The following is a 24,618-nucleotide window of genomic DNA, read 5'->3' as shown; positions in this document are numbered from 1 at the left end:
TGTACCTGCGTCAGTTTTAAGTCATACGACCATATTTAAGTTGCCCATAGGCATCTCTTCAGATCTGAACTGTCATCTGATTATCCTCTAGGTATTCTAATATGAAGCTGCCTAGTTCAACACACTAGCTCACTGATGCGGCTGTGAACAATGGGGAATTTATCTTCATTTACTAAAAGAAGAATACATGTTATAAATGTGCAGTCCTACGTTAGAAAAATGTTTAGAGTGTATGCTTTTGTCTATAGTTTAGATCTTTTTAAAAATTCAGCAAGCTAAAGGAATTGGTTGAATCTTGCAGTCAACATACAAGTAATGGTGTTCACAAAGACCCAGTGTTCAATCAGTTGTGAGCTTCTCTTCCTTGACGTTTGTCGCTGCCTGGTCTCATTTCTAGGGTTCCCTAACGTCCAGCAGCCAATCACATTTAAAGACTTTCAGACTGCAGAGAAGAAAGGAAAGACAGCTTTTTTTTTTGAAAACATCTACAAGCTATTAAGTTTGGAATATACAAAAGGTATGAAGTTAAAGTGAAAATATCATAAATCAGAGATAAAGATTAAAGATTAGGTTTATTTGTCAAATGTATCGGTACATTGAGACGTCTAGTGAAATGTATTACTTGTGTCAAATCAAATCAGCGAGAATTGTGCTGGCATCCGCAAGGGTCGCCATGCTTCCGGTGGCAACATAGCATGCCCACAACATAATAACCCTGATCGTATGTCTCTGGAATGTGGGAGAAAACCAGAGCACCTGGAGGAAATCCATGCTGCACTGAGGGAATGTACAAGTTCTTTACAGACAGCGGTGGGAATTGAAACCTGTTGCACATTTAATATTTCAATAATATTTCAGTAATCCTGTATATATATTAGTTGATTAAGCATTCTAGGTCATTTAAATAATTTATTACGGGTTAAATGTATAATTAATCACATTTGTCATCATGCTACCATGTGATATGTGTGTGCCTCACTTCAAATAAAGCGAAAGTTAGCCCTGCATTCCCAGACTTTTTTGAAGTTACAAGATATAACATTGGCGACGAGGTGTTTTTTAAAACAAACCCGAGATGGCTACTGACCTGTTGATGTGCAGTGAGATGTTAACAATTATTAAAAATTGCTACAATAATGTTGAGTATTTAAAAAAAGCAATGCGGCAAGCATTCTTCAGAAGGAAGGAAAGACATGATTGAGTTTTAAAAAGAAACAGTAAACAGAGGAACTGGCAGGTTCATAAAGAATGAGTACCAATTGATTATAATTATAGGAAAAACAGAAATAGCTGGCTATGTCAGAAACATTGACATATTAGATTACACAAAAGATAACTGCAATATGTATGCTGAGCTAATTCAACAATATTTTGAAGTGAATGAAATCGCCAATGTGAAACGAGTACTAATTTTGATAAGATAATTAGTCTAAAGGCATGCAGTTTGCTTTGAAATTCAACAGCTCCATCCAAACCAGCAGAAATGAGCTTTCCTGATATTATCAAAGTAATGCAGGAACACTTAGAACCGAAGCCATTGCAGAACACTGCAGATTTCATAAGTGTAATCAAAAAAAAAGGGGAGTCCATTTCAACGTATGTGGCTGAATTGAAGGGATTGCCTGAGCATTGTCTGTTCTGTGACGGGTTTAGAGATCATTTAGTTTGTGGAATCTTAAAAGAAAGTATTCAAAACTGGCTCCTAACTGAAGCACAACTTACATTCAAAAGAGCAGTTGAAATCGCAGATTAAAGATGCAATTGAGTTGCAGTCAGGAATGAAAGTGAGCATGATTAAAACTGCATTGTCTAAACAGAAACCAGCGTGGCCAAACAAATTGTGTTACCGTTGAGGCAGGGGCTCACACACAGCAAAGAAAAAATGCAGATTTAAAGGCAAAACTTGCAGAAAATGAAACAAATTTAGGTCACATACAAAGAACATGACAGGCAAACAAAAATAAATAGGCTGCACAGAGAAGAGAAAAAAATAAAAAAAAACAAGTTGCAGTTTCAAAAAATCAGTTATTGATTAAAAAATCTGATAATGATGAGAGCGACATCAGATTGTGTAGCCTTGAAATTTACAGTGTGAAAATTAACAATATACAGTACAAGCAATATGGCTTATGCCAGAAATGAACAGCAAATTAATTGACTGGAATTGAACACTGGCTCAGCTGTTTCAGTCATTCCACAAAATGAGTTTGAAGAGCATGTCAAAGGTACTAAATTGAAGCCTGCAGGTATTCAACTAAGAACTTATACTGGAGAAAAGATAACTCCTGTGGGAATGACATTCATTACAATGAAAAACAACAACCAACAAATCACATTGAGCTTGTATATGGACCAGCATTGTGGGACATGATTAGCTGGGACAACTACAACTTGATTGGAGATCCATCCACCATTTGCATGTCACATCCTCTACAATAAAGTCAACTGAAAGCAAATTAAGAAACGTACTGGATGATGCTACAACTGTCTCCATGCCAAATGTCATGAAGCATTTCTCAACAGAGGACAAACAGGTGTTGGTGCCAACCTCTGTGCCTCCGGTTGGAAAGCATATTGGACCAAGGAAGGTCAGTGCTGTGCAGATGAATCGTGAAAGTGATGAATGCTGTGATCTGACGACAACAATTTTTGTAGGCGACGTATCTGAGAAAGCTTCTGATATGTTAAATAGGCAGTTACTTGCGAAATGTGGGTTGGTTTTAAGCTGGAAAAGAGATTATGGAGCTTCAGGAAAGTCAAAAACATTTGGCTTTTGTGCGTATAGGTAACCAGAATCTACTCTGCTTGCTGAACTTCAAGTGGGAGACAAAAAGCTGCCTGTAAAAGAAGATGCAAAGACCAAAGCCCAGCTGGATGAACGGAAAGCCAGAAAGAAAGGAGTCAACGTAGATACGAAAACAGGGGGTTTGTCAGATGATGTTGTGGATGAGGAAACCAAGAAGAAAGATCAAATCATAAAGTGAGCAATAGAAGGATTAATATGAGAATACTCCAGTGAACTAAATGGATCTTCCCAAGATCAAGATGCACAAACTAGAACAAGAAAAAGAGCGAAGAAGGAAGTTGGCTACTACTATCAGAACTATTTCCTGCAGTCACAGAGCCAACTCCTACAACCACCAAAGAGGAGGCCCCAGAAAATGAGATTGTTTCACAGCCACAAGTCTCGTCTGCCAAGTGGAGTGATCCCCTTTGTCAGAAAAGATTTTATTGCACAGGAGTAAGAAATTGTCCACAACGATTGAATCTTTAGATCTGAATCGGACAATTAAAATATACTATGCTGTTTGTCTGTATATTGCGGTTGGATTATATAGTATACTGTATATATAGTTGAGATGCACTCTCCATTGAGTTGGAGTTTATAATTAAGCAGGAAGAACGGTGTGTTTTATATTTAATATTTCAATAACTTGATTAATCTTGTATATATGTTGGTTGACATAATATGGATATGGATTGATTAATCTTGTCTATTTATTGGTTGATATGGATATGTGTGACATACCTCTATTCCTTGTTAGTGAGAGAGAGACAGCCTGTGGTATGTTGAACTTCTTCTTCTTAGGCATCATTAGTCTCATGAGGCCATGGATTTGCGCCTTGGAAAGTTTCCAGGGCGCAGGGCTGGGCAAGGTTGTATGGAAGACCAGCAGTTGCCCATGCTGCAAGTCTCCCCTCTCCACGCCACCGATGTTGTCCAAGGGAAGGGCATTAGGACCCATACAGCTTGGCACCGGTGTCATCACAGAGCACTTTGTGGTTAAGTGCCTTGCTCAAGGACACAACATACTGCCTCAGCCAAGGTTCGAACTAGCGACCTTCAAATCACTAGACGAACACCTTAACCACTTGGCCACGTGCCAACTATGTCGAACTATCAAGTAACCAATAGCTTTTGCTGACTGCAGATCATGGTCTCTCTTTGGGTGCTTTGTGTGTGGTGGGTGCTGATGCTTTTTTGCAGAAATGGGTAGGAGGGAGCAGGGGAGGTTGATGCATTGATGCCTGCTGCTGATTGCCTGAGAGAGGAGGCTTTTGTGTTCTAACATTTTTCTGTCATTCATTCTTTTGGGGTTCTTCTGTTTTTCTTAGATGTCTGTGAAGACAAAGTATTTCAGGTTGTACACTGTATACATTCTCTGATAATAAACCTAAACCATTTGATTAAGCATTCTTGTTCATTTAAATAATACATTATGGGGTTATGTGTATAAATACCTGAACTGCATATGTCATCGGACTACCACGTGATACGTTGCGCACCTTGCTTGAAGTAAACACAAAGTTAGATATGCATTCCCGGACTCTCGTGTCTTCCTTTGAATTAGTTTGATGTTTTGAAGTCACCAAACAAAACGAACCCCAACCTTACAGCTGGTATGTAAAACGTTGTGCTAACTGGTAAACTCAAATGCTACCCTGTTTTTATGTAATCATGTCTTAGACATAAAATATTTATTGCTTTACCACCTTTACTCACCATTTATATTAATGGTTTGCCTCAGAATTTAGATGGAATGTTTAATAAGTTTGCGGGTGCCAATAAAATTAGTGATATAGTCAACAACAGGAATTCTGCAGATGCTGGAAATTCAAGCAACACACATCAAAGTTGTTGGTGAACGCAGCAGGCCAGGCAGCATCTCTAGGAAGAGGTACATTCAACGTTTCGGGCCGAGACCCTTCGTCAGGACTAACTGAAGGAAGAGATAGTAAGAGATTTGAAAGTGGGAGGGGGAGGGGGAGATCCAAAATGATAGGAGAAGACAGGAGGGGGAGGGATGGAGCCAAGAGCTGGACAGGTGATTGGCAAAGGGGATACGAGAGGATTATGGGACAGGAGGCCCGGGGACAAGGGGGATGGGGGGAATCCAGAGGATGGGCAAGGGGTATAGTCAGAGGGACAGAGGGAGAAAAAGGAGAGAGAGAGAAAGAATGTGTGTATAAAAATAAATAAATAACGGATGGGGTACGAGGGGGAGGTGGGGCATTAGCGGAAGTTAGAGAAGCCAATGTTCATGCCATCAGGTTGGAGGCTACCCAGACGGAATATAAGGTGTTGTTCCTCCAACCTGAGTGTGGCTTCATCTTTACAGTAGAGGAGGCCGTGGATAGACACGTCAGAATGGGAATGGGATGTGGAATTAAAATGTGTGGCCACTGGGAGATCCTGCTTTCTCTGGCGGACAGAGCATAGGTGTTCAGCGAAACGATCTCCCAGTCTGTGTGGGGTCTTGCCAATATATAGAAGGCCACATCGGGAGCACTGGACGCAGTATATCACCCCAGCCGACTCACAGGTGAAGTGTCGCCTCACCTGGAATATAGTGATATAGTAGATAGTGCACAGGGTTATCTAAACAGGATTTTGATCAACTGGGCCAGTGAGCTCAGAAGTGGCAGATGGAGTTTGATTCAGATAAATGTGAGGTGTTGGGTGTTGGTGAGGCAACCCAGGGCAAGTATTACACAGTAAATGGGAGGACACTGGGGATGTTGTGGAATAGAGAGACACCAGGGTGCAGGTACATAGTTCATTGAAAGGGGTGACACAGCTAGACAGGATGGTGAAGGAGCCATCTGGCATGTTTACCTTCATCCATCAGAATGTGAGTACAGGAGTTGGGATGTCAGATTACAGCTGTACAAGACATTGGTAAAGCCACATTTGAGGTACTCCGTGCAATTCTGGTAGCCCTCTTTTAATAGAATGTCATTAAACTGAAGAGGATGCAAAAAATATCTACGAAGATGTTACCAGAACTGGAGAGCTTGAGTTATAATGAAAGGCTGAATAAGCTGGGACATTTTTCCCTGGAACATAGGAAGCTGGTGAGTGAGATGATAGAGGTTTATAAAATCATAAGAGGCAGGGGTAAGGTAAAGAGCCAAACATTTTTGTTTCAGGTTAGGGAAGTTCAAAACTTGAGGGCATATGTTTAAAGTGAGAGGGGAAAGATTTAAAAGGGACCTGAGTAGCAAATCTTCATACAGAGTGCTGTGAATTTATGGAGTAAGCTGTCAGAAGAAACATACAAGTTAAAGGGTAGGGCACTGAAGAGTGCAGTATAACAGAGGGATCTGGGAATACAGGTACAAAATTCCCTAAAAGTGGCGTCACAGGTAGATAAGGTCATAAAGAGAGCTTTTGATACATTGGCCTTTATAAATCAAAGTATTGAATATAAGAGTTGGAACGTTATGGTGAGGTTGTATAAGGCATTGGTGAGGCTTAATTTGGAGTATTGTGTGCAGTTTTGTCACCAAATTAGAGGAAGGATATTAATAAGGTTGGAAGAGTGCAGACGATTACAAGGATGTTGCCAGGACTTGAGAAACTGAGTTGTAGAGAAAGGTTGAATAGGTTAGGACTTTATTCTCTGGAGCATAGAAGAATGAGGGGAGATTTGACAGAGGTATATAAATTATGATGGGTATAGATAGAGTGAATACAAGCAGGCTTTTTCCACTGAGGGTAGTGGAGAGAAAATCCAGAGGACATGGGTTAAGGGTGAGGGGGGAAAAGTTTAAAGGGAACATGGGGGGCGGGGCTTCTTCACACAGAGAGTGGTGGGAGTGTGTGGAATGAGCTACCAGATGAAGTGGTAAATGCAGGCTCACTTTTAACATTTAAGAGGAACTTGGACAGGTACGTGGATAAGGGGTGTATGGAGGGATTTGGTCCAGGTGCAGGTCAGTGGGACGAGGCAGAAAAATGGTTCGGCACAGCCAAGAAGGGCCAAAAGGCCTGTTTCTGTGCTGTAATGTTTCTATGGTTTCTAAGAAGTGGTGAAGGCAGGTATAGTTACAACATTGAATAGGCTCTTGGATAGTTACCCAGAGATGAAAGGTTTGGAGTGAAGTGGCCAATGGTTAGGAAGCTTGGTCACCATGGATGAGATGGGCTGAAGGACCTGCTTTTGTGCTGTACGACTCTATGACTTTGGGTGCCGTGCTAGCGAAGTGGTTAACGTGGCACTATTATAGCTCGGGCATCAGACATTGGAGTTCAATTCTGATGTCCTCTGTAAGAAGTTTGTACATTCCTTCCTGTGACCGTTTGGGTTTTCTCCAGGTGTTCCGGTTTCCTGCATCATGCCAAAGATGTACCAGTTAGTCGCTTATATGGTCATTGTAAATTGCCCTGTGATTAGGTTAGGATAAAGTAGGTTGAACTTTATGGCTCATTGGGTTTCAAGTCCTCAGTTGATAGCGGTCCTTAATAATGGATGTTGCCTTTCTGAGGCATCGCTCCTTGGATACTATGGAGGCTAGTACCAGAAGGAGCGGACTAATTTTACAACTTTCTGTAGCTTCTTTTGGTCCCGTGCGGAAGCCCCCCCTCCCCCAAACTAAACAGTGATGCAGCCTGTCAGAATGCTCTCCATGATACATTTACAGCAGTTTTCAAGTGTTCAATATGACAAGCCGATCTCTTCAAGCTCCTAATGAAATATAGCTGCTGTCTTGCCTTCTTTATAGCTTTATCGATATGTTGGGGCCAAGTTAGATCCGCAGAGATGTTGACACCCAGGAACTTGAAATTGCTCACTCTCCCCACTTTCGACCCCTTAATGAGGAGTGGTTCATGTTCCCTCGTCTTATTCTTCCTAAAGTTCACAATCAGTTCTTTCGTCTTACTGACATTGAGTACAAGGTTGTTGCTGTGACACCACTCAACTAGCTGGTGTATCTCTCTCCTGTGCACGCTCTCATCTCCATCTGAGATTCTACCAGCAATGGTTTCATTGCATAATCATAAACAAGGCAGCTTCTATTATTAAGGACCTCCAGCACCCAGGGCATGCCCTTTCTCACTGTTACCATCAGGTAGGAGGTACAGAAGCCTGAAGGCACACACTCAGCGATTCAGGAACAGCTTCTTCCCCTCTGCCATCCGATCCCTAAATGGACTTTGAATCTTTGGACACTACCTCTTTTTTTTAATATACAGTATTTCTGTTTTTTCACATTAAAAAAAATCTATTCAAAATATGTAATTGATTTACTTGTTTATTTATTATTATTATTATTATTATTATTATTATTTTATTTGTTTTTCTCTGCTAGGTTATGTGTTGCATTGAACTGCTGCTGCTAAGTTAACAAATTTCACGTCACATTTGGTGATAATAAACCTGATTCTGATTCAGATTCTGATTCAGATTCTGATGCATTGCATTTACCGTTACTGTGAAGTTAACAAATTTCATGACACATGCCAGTGATAATAAACCTGATTCTGAAATGCATCATTTACAGTAATGAACAACACAGTTCGAGGATGTACAGTACTGTGTAAAACTCTTAGACTTATCTATGCAGCCAGGGTGCCTAGGACTTTTGTACAGTCCTGTATTTGTCAATGTGGAGCAGAGACTGAGTTTGTAAATCTGGTGATAGTAAAGGATGTTGGGAATGGTGAGGGTGGAGCGCTGTGGGAGGGGTGTGGGACAGGTGGCAGAGAAGGATTGTCAAGCGTGCTGGGTGGCAGGAGTGCAACCACACCCAGTCCTGAGACACCAGCCAGGGTCATTTGATTCCAAACAATTGCTTTATTGACCATTACATTTCTTTGGTATTTCCCGCTCCCTCACCTCTCCCTTCCCCTTTTTGCAACCTTGATTCCCCTCTCCCTGTCCCCTTCCGGCTCTTCGCCCACAATAGAGACTCGTACCAGAATCAGGTATGTAATGAAATTTGTTTTTCTTTTGCTGCAAGAGTACAGTGCAATACATAAAATTACTACAGAACTGTGCAAAAGTCTTAGATGCCTAGCTATATATACAGTATGTGCCTGAGACTCTCGTGCGGTAATATACTTGGGGCAGCCTGCATTTATTGCTACATTTCTAGCTCCAACATCGCACTTCCACAACTCTCTAACTCTTTGAAATGTGGGAGGAAACTGGAGCACCCGGAGGAAACCCACACAGTCACGGGGAGAGTATACAATCTCCTTAAAGACAGCAGTGGGAATTGAACCTGGGTCACTGACACTGTCATAGTGTTATGCTAATCACTATGCTACAGTGCCACCCAAACTCTGGAGCTTGTACAGTATTGGGTCAGATTCCATACTTACGCTATCTTTTAATGACTAAGAAGACGCTGCCTCCCACCACAGATCCAATTTTAAATTCTTATCTTGATACTAATTGTCATCAATTGTTTGACCGTTGCACTTCTGTAATCTCTGGTCTTAAGATATCTGAACTCTACATCTTTTTCTGACTATAGCCTTTACTGCAAGGTTCCCTTCCGCTGCCTGCAACTGTTTTGCCACAAAATCCAGATGTGAAGCAAAATCTGCTTATCTTGCTCTCTGGTTCCAATCTGGTATTCTCAAGAACACAAGAGATTCTCCAAATACTGTAAATCCAGCCTAGCACACACAGACTGCAGGAGGAACTCAGCAGGTCAGGCAGGATCAATGGAAAGGAATAAAGAACTGACATTTTGGGTCAAGACCCTTCATCAAAACTGGAATGGAAGGGGGAAGAAGCCAGAATAAGGAGGTGTGTGGGGGGGGGGCAGGAATGAAGGTGTACAAGCTACAAGGTGACAGGTGGAGGCAGATGCAAGGGAAGGACGGTGGGTGGGGGTGCGGGAGGGGGGAATGAAGTGAGAAGCTGGGAGTAGAAGGCAAAGAGCTGAAGAAGAAAGAATCTGGTAGGGCAGGAGAGTGGATCATGGGAGAAAGGGAAAGAGAAGGGGCACCAGAGGGATGTGATAGGCAGTGGGCAGAAAAGAAAGGGTGAGAGTGGAGACAGAAGGGGGAATGGAAAAAGGTGGGGAGAAGAAGTTACTGGAAATTAAATATGCATGCTCAAAGATAATTATGATACAGTTTTCAAAGTTGGCTAGCATTCCTTTCTATTTTTTATTCTAGTTTTCGCTGCCCAAACTTATCACTCTGTTGGGAAATTGGTTATGTTGCAATAATGACTGACACAGGGCTGGCAGACTCCTGCAAATGATTTCACCGACCAAGAACTTATATTTTTCTTTAAGCATTGAAAGGAAATATATTCACGTACAGAACAATTGCAGGAATCTGCCTCTCATATCCTAAATTGGACTTTTCCTTTGGGTAAGTGATTCATTAGCACTGGCTGTCAAGGTTTGAATGCTGAAGGTTTGAATGTTGAGCAAAGTAATTTTGAATTACTCTAAATGTCCAATTTCAATAGCTTTTATGATGCTTTTATTAACTTTGTTTTTCTTTATATTTTGGATTGTACTATTAAAGACTCTGGGGAGGGTATTGTGTTTTGAACAAAAGTGTTTGTAAAAGGGGAAATTAAGGTAAATACAGCTGCTTTATTTTTCTTTGTGGAATATTGAATCAGATTGGTTAAGTGCAAAATAATCATGACATTAACGTTGATAAGCAGGTTTGAGGTTGATTACGTGCTGTATGGAAGGTCACCGCTTCTGTTTACCATAAAGAAAACATTCAACAACCATGGAATGCATGTTATAAGTCACTATTGTTGCTTTGATTCTCTTACTGATTTTCTGATTTCAGTTCCCAACTGTATCTCTGTTCAAGGCTTAGAGATTAGAAAACTCTTGGTTTAATCATCCTTGTAACATTTCCTTTTGTGATTATATGCATGTTGCAAGTGAATCTATAGTCATTTATCTAGTCATCCAGAAGTCGATGATTAATCAAGACGATGCCGAAAAACTGATTAATAACATGCTTTAAACTGCTTGCATTATGGGCAAGTAAGTGATCATTTCCAGGAAGTATACACACACAAAATGCTGGAGGAACTCAACAGGCCAGGCAGCATCTATGGGAAAAAGTAAACAGCCGACATTTTGGGCTGAGACCCTTCATCAGGTTTTGGCCCGAAACGTTGACAGTTTACTCTTTTCCACAGATGCTGCCTGATCTGCTGAGTTACTCCAGCATGTTGTGTGTGCTGCTCTGGATTTCCAGCATCTGCAGAATCTCTTGTGCTTGCCAAGGAATATACGCGCAGTGTATTAGCTACAGGGTAAAGCGGCCACCGACTGTATTTCTGTATGTTCATTGCCTTCTGCTGCTAAGCACATGCACTTCAAGGTTCAACATCAGAGATACTCTTCTGCACACCATCTGGTGTAACACATGGTTATTTGAGTTACTGTCACCTTTCTGTTAGCTTGAACCAGTCCGGCCATTCTCCTTTGACCTGTCTCATTAATAAGGCATTTTCATCCACAGACCTGCCATGCTGGATTTTCTTTTGTTTTTTGCACCATTCTTTGTAAACCGTAGAGGCTGTTGTACATGAAAATCCCAGATACTCAAACCATCACTGTCTGGCACTAACGATCATTTTACCATCAAAGCGACTTGGGTCAAGTTTCTTCCCAATTCTGATATTTGGTCTGAACCTCTTGACTTGGTCTACAGTACTGTACATGACTTTCACAGTCTTGTTCGTCCATCGACGACGTCGATGAGGACCTCGACACCATTATGATGGTGTCGAGACTAGCACGTGACTTGGATTTAAGTGAGGGAGAGTTGTGCAGCGTCAGCCTCACTCTCTCTTCCCAATTCCCATCTGGATCCAGTGGCAAGATGGAGTCGAGACGGCTGGAGATGGGACTAGGCGCAGTGGATGACCAGGACGTCTTCTGTGTCTTGTCCTGCTCTACACGTTCCACGACGCTTGCAGAGACCGCCTTCTTGACCGTTGGACCTTCCATTGGTCTCGTCCGCTCAATCCGCCGGAGTCTGTCTTCACATGCTGGGATAGACAACTCCCTGTCTCACCGAGGGTTTGAGACCCGTCAGCTACCCTCACCTGGTTTAGCCGGCTTGTCGAAGCCGTTGCCCGGGGTGTGGCCGCTGTCGCGTGCAAACAGCTACGGGGAGCCACAAGTGAGAGCTGAGTGCCAGGTGGGGACCAAGGGTGGACTAACCGCCTTGAAAAGGATGCGACATGTTACCCCACCAGAGGTGCTACCCCTCCCTGACACCCCATACACCCCATTTCACAGTACTGTATTTGTCAACATGGAACGGAGAGCGAGTTTGTAAATCTGGTGAGAGCAAAGGATGTTGGGAATGGTGAGGGTAGAGCACCCCGGGAGTGGTGTGGGGCAGTGGCAGAGGAGGAGTGCCGGGTGGGGAATGGCACAGGCACAGACGCGCAGCTCTGAGTCACCAGGCAAGTGAATCCACACAAATGATTTACTTATCATTACAGAATGTCTCGCTGGTGCTTCCCGCAACCTCCCCTCTCCCCTCCCCTTTTCCCAGCCACGATTCCTTTCTCTCTGCCCGCTTCCCACTCTCGGTCCACAATAGAGACCCATATCAGAATCAGGTTGATCATCACTCACACGTCATGAATTTTTTTTTGTGGTAGTGGAACAGAGCAATACGTAACATTACTACAGTTCAGTGCAAAAGTCTTAGGCACCTTTGATATATATATACCTCAGACTTTTACACAGTATGGTACATAGTTTTATGCATTGAGTTGCTGGCCCATGATTGGTTGATTAGATATTTGCATTAACGAGCAGCTGTACAGATCTACCTAATAAAGTGACCTCTGAGTGTAAATAACCATTGACAACGAATACATTTGTAACCAACAAATTACATTCTCTCAGTTCTAGCCGTTAACCTACTGGGGCAAAAATCATCCTGATTTATTCAGATTAATGAATAGACTTTCCTCTTCGGCAGGTGTATCTATATTGCAAAGTATTTAATGCTCCAGGCTACCTCTTGGACCGCTGTTACTATCAGCAAAGTGTGTGATTGTTCCAATGTACAAATCCCAGAGATTATTTTTCCTTTCCTTCAGATGTAGTAAATATTCTTACAATGACCAACTAGAATCCAAGGATTGATATTGACACCTCTGCCGATGGGAACTAGGGCATGGGAGAGAGAGGAGTAATTGAACCGATGTAATTCACCAAATCTCTTATTGTCTGTCCTGTGTTTAATCCCATAGCCTGCAGCTAATTAATGTATATGACCATTATTTCTGTTCCGAAACTAATTATCTTTTTTTTAAATCTCATGGGATTCATCATCTCCCCTTCCAATCTGTCCATTATGGAAATCAAATATAAGATTATTCCGGCTGAATATTCAGGGAAATCCAAATTTGGGGCACGGATCGAGTGCGACTGACAAACCCATTTGCAAAATAATTTTGTGCTAGTGTTGGTATTAGATTGCTCTTTGATTATCAAGTTGTCCGTGCTCCTTGAACACATTGATAAAACCAATCAATTGCTACTTACCAAGTGAAAACGCAGTTGCCCGTGGTTCAGAGTATTATACTTAGAGGATCAGCTAAACATATTCTGAACATAGTAAAAACAACATTTTTTGTTCTTGAAGAGATGGTCTGTCCTGGATTGTTGGTATATTGGAGTAATTATAACTACTCAAAGGCTGGGCAGTAGATGTTGCAGAAGGGAATTCAGGGTGAATTACAGGGATCCCACCACTAAGCACATCTTTCCCTCTGCCCCTCCCCCCGCTTTCCGCAGGGATCGCTCCCTACGCGACTCCCTTGTCCATTCGTCCCCCCCATCCCTCCCCACTGATCTCCCTCCTGGCACTTATCCTTGTAAGCGGAACAAGTGCTACACATGCCCTTACACTTCCTCCCTTACCACCATTCAGGGCCCCAGAGAGTCCTTCCAGGTGAGGCGACACTTCACCTGTGAGTCGGCTGGGGTGATATACTGTGTCCGGTTCTCCCGATGTGGTCTTCTATATATTGGCGAGACCCGACGCAGACTGGGAGATCGTTTTGCTGAACACCTACACTCTGTCCGCCAGAGAAAGCAGGATCTCCTAGTGGCCACACATTTTAATTCCACATCCCATTCCCATTCTGATATGTCTATCCACGGCCTCCTCTACTGTAAAGATGAAGCCACACTCAGGTTGGAGGAACAACACCTTATATTCCGTCTGGGTAGCCTCCAACCTGATGGCATGAACATCGACTTCTCTGACTTCCGCTAAGGCCCCACCTCCCCCTTGTACCCCATCCGTTATTTATTTATATACACACATTCTTTCTCTCTCTCTCCTTTTTCTCCCTCTGTCCCTCTGACTATACCCCTTGCCCATCCTCTGGGTTCCCCCACCCCCCCGTCTTTCTCCCTGGGTCTCCTGTCCCATGATCCTCTCATACCCCTTTTGCTAATCACCTGTCCAGCTCTTGGCTCCATCCCTCCCCCTCCTGTCTTCTCCTATCATTTTGGATCTCCCCCTCCCCCTCCCACCTTCAAATCTCTTACTAGCTCTTCCTTCAGTTAGTCTTGACGAAGGGTCTCGGCCTGAAACGTCGACTGTACCTCTTCCTAGAGATGCTGCCTGGCCTGCTGCGTTCACCAGCAACTTTGATGTGTGTTGCTTGAATTACAGGGGCAATAATTATTGTTAAGTAACTCTGCCATTAATTGTAATTCAAGGCAAAGGCACAGAGACTGCTACTGTGTAAAAGTTACTTATCACCAGAACACTGATCAATGCAATTGGGGCCAGCTCACCTTGCAGCATTGTGCATGAAGTACATAGTGTAAATGCAAGCTGGTTTTCTTTTTCCACTGAGGTTGGGTGGGCCTACCACTAGAGATCACGGGTTAGGGGCGAAAGGTGAAAAATTTAAGGGGAGCATGAGGGGAAACTTATTTACTCAGAGGTTGTGAGAGTGTGGGATGAGCTGCCAGCACAAGTGGTGCATGCAAGCTCAGTTTCAAAGTTTAAGAGAAGTTAGGATAGATACGCGGATGGTAGGGATATGGAGGACTATGGTCCCGGTGCAGTACAAGGGGAGTAGGCAGTTTAAATGGTTCGGCATAGATTAGACGAACCCAAAGGCCTGCTTCTGTGCTGTACTTTTCTCTGACTCTATGGCCCTATCCAAAAGTTAGGGATGGCACCAAAATCTTTTGAAGGCCATCTTTCCATAGTGCCCCATAAGAAGCCTCGTTACAGATGGTGTTTCACTCTCTGAAGCCGCGCAATCCCTCCGTCCCCGATGTTCCAATAAGTAAAGTCCAAGCCTGTCCAGACTCTCCCTCAGGTCCTGGCACCATCCTTGTACAGTAAATCTGCTCTGCACTCTTTCTAGTGCAACTGATGTCTTTCCTTTAATAGGGTGACCAAAACTGAACACAATACTCCAAGTGTGGTCTCAGCGACATCCTGTACAACACTGGATATGTGACTGTCGCTTCGTATGATCCATACGTGGATTTTGTTGGAGTACCCTGCGGCGACCACCTTTGTTAGCAATATAACTTCCCAGCTCCTATACATAATTACCTGACTGATAAAGGGCCAGTGTGTCAAACCAGGACGAGCCCATTTTAGGGGCATCAGGATAGCGTAGCGATTATTGCGGTGCTATTACAGTTCAAGGCCTTTGAGTCTGCAATTCAATTCCGATGCTGTCTGTAGGGAGGTTCTACGTCCTTCCCGTGACCTTGTGGGTGTATCTAGGTACTCCGGTTTCTTCCCACATTCCGAAGATGTATCAGTTATTAGGTTACTTTGTCATTACAAATTGTCCTCTGATGAGACTAGGGTTAAATGGGTGGGTTGCTGGATGGTGTGCTCATTGGGCCAGTAAGGCTTGTTCCACTCTGGGTCTCTAAATAATAAAAAAAGAATAAAATTAAATAATCTGATGACTCTGCTTTCTGTTACGTGACCATGGATTTGTTTACTGTGGGTGTCAAGGTATTTTTACGTATTGCGCTGTACCGCTGCTGCAGAACAGCAAATTTCATGAGATATGCCAGAATTTATGGTCACAGGAAACAAAGTGCTTTCCCACCAACACCTACATCCTTTTTGTTTTGGCGTGTGCCTGCATGTCCGTGCGTGCATACGTGCTTGCGTCCGTGATGATGTCTTTTTCATGGCTTTTTACAAGGTGCGGAGCGAGAGAGAGACTGTGTGGGGCACCACTCCTCACACAGACATTCTCACAGTATTTTCCCTTTTTTTTACGAGGTCGAGTTGCGATCTCGACACTCAACCCGGCACGGATGGAAAGCGTACCTGGGAGCAGACTCGACTGGTTTCGAACCCGGGAACCTCTGCCCTGGGTGTGGCGCCGATGTCACTGCTCCACCAGCTGGCCCCCGACACCCGCATCCTTGTTGCCCAAGACAAGACCCAATGCAGCTCCCTCTCCGGTAGGGCCCTCTATAATATTAGTTAATAGAAATCTGACTTTAGTTTTAAATTCAATAGTATACTTAGTTTTCCTAGATGTTTTCACTGATTTGAACCTAAATCTCTGGGTTGTTAGCCTAAGCTTTGGATCAGCCAAACCATCCCCCTCTGCAAGTACATGACCCCTCTGTAGAGAGAGTTAAGGACGCCAAGTTCCTGCGAGTTCACATCACTGATGTCCTCAATATCACCTCCCTGAACAAGGAGGCACAACAGAGTCTCCAGTTCCTAAGAAGATTGAGGCAAGGAAGGCTCCTTCCCCCCACATCTTAACTGCATTTTACAGGAGCACCTTTGAGAGTGTCTGGACAAGCTGCATCTTCATCTGGTATGGTAGTATCGGACCAGAAGTCCCTAGAGAGCAGCTCGAAAGATCATAGGGGTCTCCCTACCATCTATCGGGGACATTTATCAGGAGGGCCCTTAGTATTATTCAGGATCCCAACCATCCATCCAGCATCTTCGTTGACTTTCTACCATCAAGCAGGAGACTATGATGCATTAAAACAAGACCGGTCAGGATGAGTTTCTTCCCCCAGGCCATTAGGCTTCTGAGCTTCCAGCCACATCATATTCAAAGTGTCACTGGCTAATCTGTTCTACACCTTACAATATTTAATATTAATGCATTTTAGTTTGTTATTTATGTGTGATTCATCTGTAGATTTTACCCTTACCTTCATAAGTGTTGTGTATTATGTGTACTACTGTGCTTTACACCCTGGTTCGAAGAAACATCTCATTTCTGTATACATTGTATGGTTGTAGATGTTATGACTTGCCTTGACTTCAACATGATTGATGTTCTCATTTGTATGCATATAGAGGAAAGACTGGATTCATGTGGTGTCTTTCAAGGCATCACAATTTTATAGGCACGTAAGAGAGAATGCAGATGCTGGAAGCCTGGTGCCACATACAAAGGCCCAGTGATCCACAAAGCTGTTATGGAGGGAAATGGTCAGTCGTGTTTCGGATCAAGATCTCAACACTTAAGTTTATTTATTGCACATACATCGAAACATATGGTGAAAGACATCATTTGTGTTAACAACCAACACACCTGAGGCGTGTTGGGGGCAGCCCACAAGTGTTGCCACGTACTCTGATGCCAACATAGCATGCCCACAATGTTTGGCAGAACAACATGCAACAAAACAGCAGCAGCAAGACAAGCCGCGTTATTCCTTCCCAACCCCGCCACTGGAAGGTGCCATCTTCCCTCTGTAGATGCTGCCTAACACCCGAATTTCTCCGACTCCTTTGTGTGTTGCTCCAGATCCCAGCACCTGCAGTCTCTTGTGTCTTTGTGATTAATGTATAGACAATTTTGTAACTGGGCAGTAAAGTAGCAGGTTCAATTCTCACTGCTGCCTTTAAGGAGCTTGTACATTTTCTTCATGACCTTGGTGGTGTGCTTTTGGGCCAGTCGAGCGATCTGGCTCTTTGTTGTCTCCACGGGCATTCAGTGAGTTTTTGAGCAAAGTGTCTGGCCATGAGGTCAAGAAGCCTGGAGACCTGTGATCAACTCTATTTCTTGCTGATTAAAGCACTGAGGAAGATTGAAATCATCAAGGTGAGTGCAGATGGCTAAGCAGGTGTTCAACGCTGTCTACCAGTCTCTCGCTCACTGCTCCTGGAAAGAGGTCCCTGTGTTGAAATGGTCTCTTTCAATGGTGACAGAGTCCTGGGTCTTGGGCAAGGTTTAATCGACGCAGTTTGTGGATTGGACTCTGTAGTTCATGTTATGACGTGTTTCTAGTTGCTGGTTTCTCCTTTTCATGTTGCTATTTTGATCGGGGCAGTCTGCAGATAATGAATGACACGGTGTTAGATTGATCTGAATTGAGCTGAACCAAATATGCCTGGACTCTTTTGATGACTTTGTGGGCTGGTGCTTTTATATTCTGTATTTTATTACTTGTTTTGTTTATTTTTTGAACGGGTTCCATGTTTTTTCTTTGTTTCATGTCTGCTTGTGGGGAAGATGAACCTCAGAGTTGTATACTGTGTGCAAACTTTGATAATAAATGTATTTTGACCTTGACTTTGACTTTGACCATCAGGGTACTCTTGGTTTCTTCCTCATTCCAAAGGCTCATTGTTGAGTGGGTTAATTGTTTTCTTGGGTGTAATTGGGTGGTGCGGGCTTGTAGGGGCAGAAGGACCTGTTGGTGAGCTGCATTTCTAAAAAAAATAAGTAATGCTAGACATTAGTCAGCTGAATTACGCAGAAAAAGATCCCACAAATATGCATTAGTAATAAACACAAGATTCTGCTGATGCTGGAGATCCAGAGTGACACATACAAAATGCTGGAGGAACTCAGCAGGTCAGGCAGCATCCATGGAAAAGAGTAAATATTCAACATTTCAGACTGAGACCCTTCACCAGGACTGGAAATAAAGAGGGAAGACGCCAGAATAAGATGGTGGGAGGAGTGGGGAGGAGTACAAACTAGAAGGTGATAGTTGAAGCCAGGTGAGCATGAAGGTTAGCGGTTGGGGGAGGTTGGGAGGGGAGAATGAAGTGAGAAGCTGGAAGGTGATCGGTGGAAAAGGCTGAAGAAGAAGGAATCTGATTGGAGAGGAGCAAGAGAGAAGTGGGAGGTGATAGGCAGGAGAGGAGAAGACAAAAGGTAAGAGCAGAGCTAGAGGGGGGAATGGAAAAAGAGGGAAGAGGAGGGAAAACATTACCAGAAGTTACATAAAACAATATTTATGTTATCAGATTTGCGGCTACCCAGATGGAATATGAGTTATTGCTCCTCCAACCTTAAAAAGACCCAATGTAGCAGTAAGTGAGGCCATGAACTGACATGTCGGAATGGGAGTGGGGATTGGATTTAACATGTTTGGCCACCAGGAAATCCTCCTTGATCAGATAGAGGAAAGATGCTCGACAGGTCATTGATCGATGTTCAATTCCTGCTGCTGCCGGTAAGGAATTTGTACATTCTTCCTGTGACCGCATGGATTTCTTCCTGGTGCTTTGGTTTCCTCCTACATTCCAAAGAAGTACATTTAGTGCTATGGCTAATGAGTTGTGGGCATGCTACAGCAGGAGCAATGCATTTCACTGTTTCAATGTACAAGTGACAAATGAAGCCAATCTTTAAGCAAAAGCCACAAGGCACTGATGTGTATCATGAGGAGCTCACAGAAAATTACACTTTGGTCGGTAAAACATTGTTTCTTAAAGAAAGTTCAACTTCTGCCAATCAGGATCCAGATATTTGGATTCAGAATATAGACTGAAGATTTAAGACATAAGGTATGAGCAATGGTTTTGGTATTGCACAGAGGGTAATTATGATAAAACCATAGTATCATAAGATATAGGAGCAGAATTAGGCCACTTGTCCCATTGAGTCTGCTCCGCCATTTCATCACGGCTGATTCAGTTTTCCTCTTGGCACCAATCTCCTGCTTTCTCCCCCTATGCCTTCATGTCCTGACCAATGAAGAATCTATCAACCTCTGCCTTAAATATACCTAAAGACTTGGCCTCCACAGCTGCCTGTGGCAAATAATTCCACAGATTTACCTCTTTCTGGCTAAAGAAATTCCTCCTTATATCTGTTCTAAAAGGGTGCCTCTAAATTCTGAGTCTGTGTCCCCTGATCTTAGACTCTCCCACCATAGGAAACATCCTCTCCACATCCACTCTATCAAGGCCTTTCACCATTTGATAGATTTCAATGAGGTTACTGCTCATTCTTCTGAATTCTAGTGAGTACAGGCCCACAGCCATCAAATGCTCTTCATGTGACAAATCATTCAATCCTGCAATCATTTTCATGAACTTCCTTTGAACCCTCTCCAGTTTCAGCACATCCTTTCTAAGATAAGGGGCCCAAACTGCTCACACTATTTCAAATAAGGCCTCACCAGTGCTTAATAAAATCTCAACATTACTTCTTGCTTTTATATTCTAGTCCTCTCGAAATAAGTGCTAACATGGTATTTGCCTTCCTCACCACAGCTTCAACCTGCAAATTAACCATTAGAGAATCCTGCCCAAGGACTCCCAAGTCTCTTTGCACGTCAGTTTTTTGTATTTTCTCTCCATCTAGAACATAACCTTTTCATTTCTTCTACCAAAGTGCATGACCACATACTTCCTGACACTGAATTCCATCTGCGTTTTCTTTGCCTGTTCTCCTCATCAGTCTAAGTCATTCTGTGGTCACTCTACTTCCTCAAAACTAGCTACCCCTCCACCTATCTTCATATCGTTTGCAACAAAGCCGTCAGTTCCATCATTCAAATCCTTGACATATAACGTAAAAAGAACTGGTCCCAACACAGATTCCTGTGGAATGCTACTAGTCATTGGCAGCCAGTCAGAAAAGGCTCCTTTATTCCCAGTCTGTACATCCTGCTAATCAGCCACTACTTTGTCCATGCTAGAATCTTTCCTGTAATACCATGGTCTCGTAGCTTGTTAAGCAGCCTTATATTTGGCACCTTGTCAAAGCCCTTCTGAAAATCCAAGTGCACAATATCAACTGATTCTCCTTTGTCTATCCTGCTTGTTATTTTCACAAAGAATTCCAACAGATTTGTCAGGCAAGATTTTCCCTTGATGAAACCATGCTGACTCTGGCCTATATTATCATGTGCCTCCCAGTGCCCTGAGACCTCGTCCTTAATAATCGACTCTAACATCTTCCCAACCACTGAGGTCTGACTAACTGGCCTATCGTTTCCTATCTTCTGACTCTCTCCCATCTTGAAGAGTGGATTGACAATTGCAATTTTCCAGTCTTTTGGAACCACTCCAAAATCTAGTGATTCATTACTAATGTCTCCACGATCTCCTCAGTCACCTCTTTCAAACCCCTTGGATGTATACCATGTGGTCCAGGTGACTTATCTACCTTCAGACCTTTCAGTTTCCCAAGAACCTACTCCCTAGTAATAGCAACTTCACACATCACTACCCCCTAACACTCAAACTTCCAGCATACTGCTAGTGTCTTCCACAGCAAAATACCTATTCAGTTTGTTCACCATTTCTTGTCTCCCATTAGTATCTCTCCAGCATCATTTTTCAGTGGTCCGATATCCACTTTTGCCCCTCTTTTACACTTTATATATCTGAAAATTTCCTCTTTTACACTTTTTATTCTTTTATGACTTTTTTTAGTTGCCCTCTTTTGGATTTTATAAGCTTCCCAATCCTCTAACTTCCTGTTAATTTTTGCCCTATTATATGCCCTCTCTTTGGATTTTATGTTGTCTTTGACTTCTCTAGTCAGCCACAGTTGTGTCATCTTTCCTTTAGAATACTTCTTCCTCTTTGGGATGTATATATCCCGTGCCTTCCGATTTGCTTCCTGAAATTCCAGCTATTGCTGCTCTGGCATCATCCCTGCCAGTGTTCTTTTCCAATCAATTCCAGACAGCTCCTCTCTCGTGCCTCTGTAATTCCTTTTACTCCACTGTAGACTGATACATCTGACTTTAGTTTCTCCTTTTCATATCTTAGGGTGAATTTGATCATATTTTGATCACTTACCCCTAAAGGTTGTTCTACACCCAATCTAGAATAGCTGATCCTCCAGTGGGCTCAACCTAAAAAGCCATCTTGTTGGCACTCTAGAAATTCCCCCTCCTGTAATCCAGCACCAACCTAATTTTCCTAATCAACCTACATTTTGAAGTCCCCCATGACTATTTTAACATTGTCCTTTTGACATGCATTTTCTACCACCCATTGTAATTTTTAGGCCATGTTGGCACTACTGTTTGGGGGTCCCATCAGGGTTTTTTATCCTTGCAGTTCCTTAGCTCTACCTACAATGATTCAAAACCTTCTGACCTTCTGTAACCTCTTTCTAATGATATGATTCCATTTTTTACGAACAGAGCAACACCGACTTTGAGGAAGGACATTCTTGTTATTGAGGGAGTGCAGTGTAGGTTCACGAGGTTAATTCCTGGGATGGTGGGACTGTCATACGTTGAAAGATTGGAGCCACTGGGCTTGTATACACTGGAATTTAGAAGGATGAGAGGGGATCTGATTGAAACATATAAGATTATTAAGGGATTGGACACACTAGAGGCTGGAAACATGTTCCCGATGTTGGGGGAGTCCAGAACCAGAGGCCACAGTTTAAGAATAAGGGGTAGGCCATTTAGAACGGAGTTGAGGAAAAACTTTTTCACCCAGAGAGTTGTGGATCTGTGGAATGCTCTGCCTCAGAGGGCAGTGGAGGCCAATTCTCTGGATGCTTTCAAGAAAGAGTTAGATAGAGCTCTTAAAGATAGCGGAGTCAAGGGATATGGGGAGAAGGCAGGAACGGGGTACTGATTGTGGATGATCAGCTATGATCACAGTGAATGGCGGTGCTGGTTCAAGGGTCCGAATGGTCTACTCCTGCACCTATTGTCTATTGTCTATTGGCCCCCCTGCCTTCCTGCCTATCCTTTTGATACAATGTGTATCTTTGGACATTAAGCTCCCAGCTGTATGATTGAGAATTCCTTATGGTGGAAACAGGATTACTCATTCAGGGCTTTTGTCGACAAATGAGGGAAAAGAATTTGAAGGACTATGACAAAAGGGAAGGATGGGATTGACGAACTTGCTCTCAGAGTAGACATGGATATAATAAGCTGAATCACCACCTCTTGCCGTGTAACCATTCTAGAATCCTCTGATTGCAAGGCGTGTCATCATCACACAAAATGCAAAGTTTAAATAAGAACACACCTTTTTAAGAAAGGAATGGTAACAATAAATAATAAGCCATGAAGCCCACAAACTGTGAATTTAAACAAAAGCCTGCCAACCCACGTGCACACAGGAAGACTGTACAAACTTACAGGTCTCCAGAATGGAACGCCCAACTTCGAGTCTGATTGCATTGCATTAACTGCTACACTACCATGGTCCATGTAAGGTGGAAGGAGAGAAGGGCATCCAAAGGAAGGTCAGGAAGTTTGGCAGTCCGGCAGTTTGATCAGCATTGTGATCACTCAACTTGTGCAGAGGAAACAACACTTTGAGAGGTTTAGTGCAGTCGTTGTCGTCGTAGCTATCCCTTGAGGTTAAGGTTGCTGGTCTTCATTCTGAAGAAGTGGCCCACAGAGTGAAGACGCCTGTGCGTGTATTTGTTTAACGTGTACTTGATGTTGCTCTCCAAGAAGCACACGATACTTCGCAAATCAACCAACTGATTCCAATGGCATGGAAACCACGAGATTGGAGATGATGGATTTGTTGCAGCCTTCATAGCCATTGAGTTTGAAGTAACTTTGTCCACCTGTTCCACCGTTGAGGTCTTGGTTGGATTGTTCTTTGTCAGGGAATTCACCCTCGACCTTACCGCCATGGGTGTCCCTACCAGGAGCACAGCTCCAGACGGCATTGCTCTCGGGATCACAGGACCACACTAGCTTCTCCACCACGACAAGGTGACAATCCACAGGGAAGATTAGTGCAGTGGGAGAGAAGGAAGCAAAGGGTGTGGTGTTTACATCTCTTGTGGTTCTACTAGGTGGCAATGAGAAGTTCAGAAAAGTAGAAGTAAATATTCATGGCAAAAATGGAGAAAAAATACCAGCTTTTCAAAGGAAGAGCATGCTGAATTGATGACTACATTATGGGCAATCAACTTATAGATTCTGGAAGGGAGGTGGACAGTTTGTATGTTGTTGTGGAACATGGTGTTGGTTGTGGTGAAGGGAAAGTGTAGAGGGTCACTGGTGATCCAGAAAACAGAATTTTATATTTAGTGATTTGGTCTAGGTGCTATTCCACGGTTAGAAATCAGGGCCTCATTCATTGAACCAGAGCTTGAGGGAATAAGACCTTTACTTTATTTGGCACACTTATATTGAAATATCAAAAGATGCAGTGAAATGCATCACTTTACATCACAACCAACATAGCTCATGGACTTCGCTATGTGTCACTATGCTTTCAGAGCCTATGTTTCAACACAAACTAGATAGGCCAAAGGACCTGTTTCCAAGCTATACTTTTTCATGGCTCTATGATTCTACAGCATGCCCACAATTTATTAACCCTAAACATACGCCTTTGGAATATGAGAGGAAACCAGAACAGTCAGAGGAAACCCACACATTCACGGGAAGGACATTTTTTGTGCATCATTGGATCTGGAGTAACAATTATTTCATTCTCCTTTACACTTGTGTACTGGAAATGACATTGAGCAATCTTGAATCTTGAATTTTTAATACAAACCCCTTATAGGGCCTCGTTTTTGAGTCATGGTAAAAGGGGATTGGGGTCCTGTTGTTTAAGTTGGAGGCAAAGAAGATTTGTGGCCCAGTTCTTTGTATTAGAAAGTTAGTGGTGAGGGGATTTGGAGTCTTGTTCTATGA

The 24,618-nt window shown here is 43.0% G+C and overlaps 1 long non-coding RNA gene across 2 annotated transcripts in view; it reads left to right on the top strand.

The window, feature by feature from the left end:
• The first annotated feature begins 10,053 nt into the window (after positions 1–10,053).
• Positions 10,054–24,618, top strand: part of LOC134347833 (uncharacterized) — a 134,778-nt gene continuing 120,213 nt past the window's right edge. For both annotated transcript variants that reach the window (XR_010018279.1, XR_010018280.1), the window contains exon 1: positions 10,054–10,117. This is a non-coding gene — a long non-coding RNA (uncharacterized LOC134347833). The remainder of the gene's footprint in view (positions 10,118–24,618) is intronic.

This window comes from Mobula hypostoma, chromosome 6, assembly GCF_963921235.1.
Source record: "Mobula hypostoma chromosome 6, sMobHyp1.1, whole genome shotgun sequence".
Classification (NCBI taxonomy): Eukaryota; Metazoa; Chordata; class Chondrichthyes; order Myliobatiformes; family Myliobatidae; genus Mobula; species Mobula hypostoma.
Note: the sequence above shows the minus strand (reverse complement) of the source record. Positions and strands in the feature narration are given on the sequence as shown.